This window comes from Carassius auratus, chromosome 39 (assembly GCF_003368295.1).
Source record: "Carassius auratus strain Wakin chromosome 39, ASM336829v1, whole genome shotgun sequence".
Taxonomy (NCBI): domain Eukaryota; kingdom Metazoa; phylum Chordata; class Actinopteri; order Cypriniformes; family Cyprinidae; genus Carassius; species Carassius auratus.
Genome location: NC_039281.1, coordinates 2897687 through 2901159, shown reverse-complemented (window position 1 = coordinate 2901159; position 3473 = coordinate 2897687). Strand labels below are relative to the sequence as shown.

At 35.8% G+C, this 3473-nt stretch overlaps 1 long non-coding RNA gene across 1 annotated transcript; it reads left to right on the top strand.

Moving 5' to 3' along the window:
* The first annotated feature begins 2402 nt into the window (after nt 1-2402).
* LOC113058135 (uncharacterized) lies at nt 2403-2870 on the top strand. The gene is made up of 3 exons (XR_003277925.1): nt 2403-2457; nt 2556-2665; nt 2756-2870. It is a non-coding gene; the product is annotated as an uncharacterized LOC113058135 (long non-coding RNA).
* The last annotated feature ends 603 nt before the right edge of the window (nt 2871-3473 follow it).

Here is a 3473-nt window from a genome sequence, read left to right as displayed (position 1 = left end):
GCTGGATCAAAGTTATCTAGATAGCATGTATTACATCCCCACTGGGATAAATGCAAGTCCAAATTCAACCACTTCAGACTGCTACCACGAGCCATCAAGCATGCCTCATTCAGGGGGAAGAAGAGCATGAAACAACAGTGGATTCATGTGGTCTGTTTACATTTGAAATCTGTTCTAGTTGGCAGCATCTTTCAATTAAGTGGAATATAAAAATTCATAATGTCTAGCCAAATGTTGTAGTTTCTCAGTTATTAGACTATGATTGAAACAGTGTTGTTACGGCGCATTTTATTATAACAATTAATGTGAAAGACAATGTGTTAATTGCTCAAAAAGACCCAAAACAGCTTTGCTTCCTTTCTGCTTGTTTTTGTTTGTTTGTTTTTTTACATTTGACATATCACAGTTGTCACTGTCTGATGTAATTTCAGTGTATCATTTGGTCCTTCACTTTCCTTGCATTGGCCAAGCTTATGCAATGGTAGGCCTTATCTTGCAATAGCTATCAGGGTTTAACAAACCATGTCTTCCTTGAATAACCTTAATGGTTATATATTTCTGGAAGGATTTTCACTTTTAAGTGACATTATTTATCAAATACATGACATACGTAATATGACATGATGCAATTGCTTTGTGCAACACCTTTGATGTGCACTGGGACATGCAAGTAGATGCTGTACATTTGGGTAAAAGAAAAGAATGTGGATGAGCAACATCCACATACTGACATAATTTTCTATCATCCGAAGCTTTCCATTTGCTATTTTTTACACATGGATATATCCCATTAAAGAAAACTGTCTACATAATCCAAGTCTCAAGTGATTTTTCCCCCCTCAATTAATGTTAGATGCAACATATTGACTATTTCAGTAAGCGTAAAGCTAAAGGCTTTATACTTTAACTTCTGTAATATGTGAAAATAAATATATTATCACATTTTAAAAATGTGTGCCTACAACATATCTTGTTTGGTCACATTTTGTGCAACATTTTTAAGCCCAGAGGTAAAAGAAGAGTTTCAATTTTTGTAAATCACATGGTATCCAGTTTGAAAAAAAAAAACACATTGGCTAGTCAGGACATAATAGAAGCTGACCCACTTGGAGTTTAGGTCCATTGCTGGGCTGTCATTTTATCTCTGGATGACATCTAGTGGACATCTAGATCTAACATCATAGTTCATCTGTCTAATGCTTTCTTTGTAAGGATGTGATGTGCTTTTTGTAATAGAAAGAAACAAATACTGGCCTAATGCAATAGCCATTCTAATAATTCACTATTCAGTTATATCTATTTGTAAATAGATAAGATGGCCAATTTTGTTTATTTCCAATTCTGGGATCATTCTGTTAGCTGAATGATACAAGCAGCGCATGTTTTGACTGGTGTGAACTATTCTGGGTGTTTCTTTTATTTGGGTGTTCAGCATGGACGATATGACATAATGTACCACCATGGTCTTAGCTGTGACGTTCTGTGGAAATGTTTCCAGTTATGCAGGCAAACACTTAAGTCTTTGCTCTACTCCCAAATTGCAGCCGCACCCATAAATGACTTAATTTGATTTCCTGAACTATCTGATCATACTGTAAAATAGGCTGATGGAACTGTCTGTGTGTGGGTAGAAAGTTTTGTGTGAGAGAGTGCCTTGACTCCATTGGGTGTTTGACCGAAAACACAAAGATATTCAAGTCTGCCCAATGACTTCTGTCATTCAGGATCCCCTGAGCAGACTGCCAAGCGGAGTAGTGTGTAAATTAAATCAAGATTGTCTTTGGGCAAGTACTAATCTTTACCATAAACATGTCCTTATGTGATGTTCCATGATTAGTTAGATTAAGGACTTATAGATGCAATAACTTAAATGAACAAACCATTTCACATACACATTACAGTCGAACATATGGCCATTTACTATCTTCCTGAAGGTTTGTGTGTGACTGGCTGATTTTAATTCAGGGTTGGGCAAAATTTCTAATTTAATTGGATTTATTTTCAAACTATTTTTTAAATCAGAAATTGGTAGTAAATTTTACAATTACACATTGTCACATTGAATTAAAAGTAAACATTTGTAATAGTTATAGCATTTTTTGTTGTTTATTTGTTTGTCTTTTTTTTTTTTTTTTTTTTTGTAAAGTGCACCAATTTTTTCACAATTAATATTTTTTTACTTCATAATTGCGTGATGTATTTGCTCAAATCTAAGTAGGAAATCTTTTCCCATATATAAAAATGAATGGTTTTAAATTAAGTTCTGACAGAGATGTGGTCGAAATTTCATCCAGGTAAAAATAGGGATTAACCCTTATCACAGTTGATCCCGTCAGCGTGGCTCTTAACCTCAGGTTGCTGCAGATGGGGGTCTTCCTTACAATTACTTACTTTTTTTCCCAGACAAAGTAACCAAAAGGAAGCAGCACCTTAGAGGAGTTTAGTTGCCTTTGTGAGGTGAGTAAATGCTATTGCTACATAATAGCTCATTACTCACATACTCATAAACAGAGCAGAAATGTAAACTTTGTCATGTACCTTGTTCTGCTTTGAAGGACAGACCATATATGGGCGTATTCCGGGGATGACATCAAGAAGCACAGGCATGAATGGACTTGCCTGCTTGGGTGAATGACCTCTGTGCACATGCAGGATGATGGATCAGGTACACAGGTTAGATTAGGAAACCTATTTCAGCAGCCTTTCCGGTCGAGTCATGTCACATATAGCAACCAAACAATGCTTCTGTCTACAGGCCAATCCCCAACAGATGTCTGTTTGCTGAGGTACTGTCCAGCAGGAGGAGCAGTCACACCCACAAACATACACAACTGAGAGAAGTCCCTTCACCTGCTTATATTTCACTGAAGAACCATTTCATTGCATCAGGCTACTATATTTCTTAAAATACATGAGGAATCTGTGAAATAAAGTATGAATAAAATATTTTGTACATTTGCACTTATTAAATAGAATAAAAGAAAAAAGAATAATAATTAATAATAATTTGTAAATCAAACCATGTAATAACTTAAAGTTCTGACTGATTTACTCTAAACAGATTTACTTTCCCTTTCCTGGAGAAGATTCGGAACATATTTTGAATGTTACGTTAAATGTTAAATGTTTTTTTAGCTCTAACCCTAATCAAACACACCTAAATTTGGTAATCAATGTCTTCAGGATCATTAGAAAATAGCAGGTAGGATTGTTTTGGATAGGGTACGAGCTAAACTCTGCAGGAAAGTGGATCTCTGTATGTCTTTTCCGCAGGACTGAAACCCTGAAACTTAAAGGATGGAAGGAATTTGCAGTGAGATGTCGCCCCCAGAGAGCCTCTGTGTGCACTGAGAGAATAAAATCATCAAACTATCAACAATTACAGGACAAAGGTGAGGGGAAATTAAGCTACTGTATATGTGTGTCATGGAAACATGATAGGGAGAGGCAAATATTTTGCATTGTGATTCCAT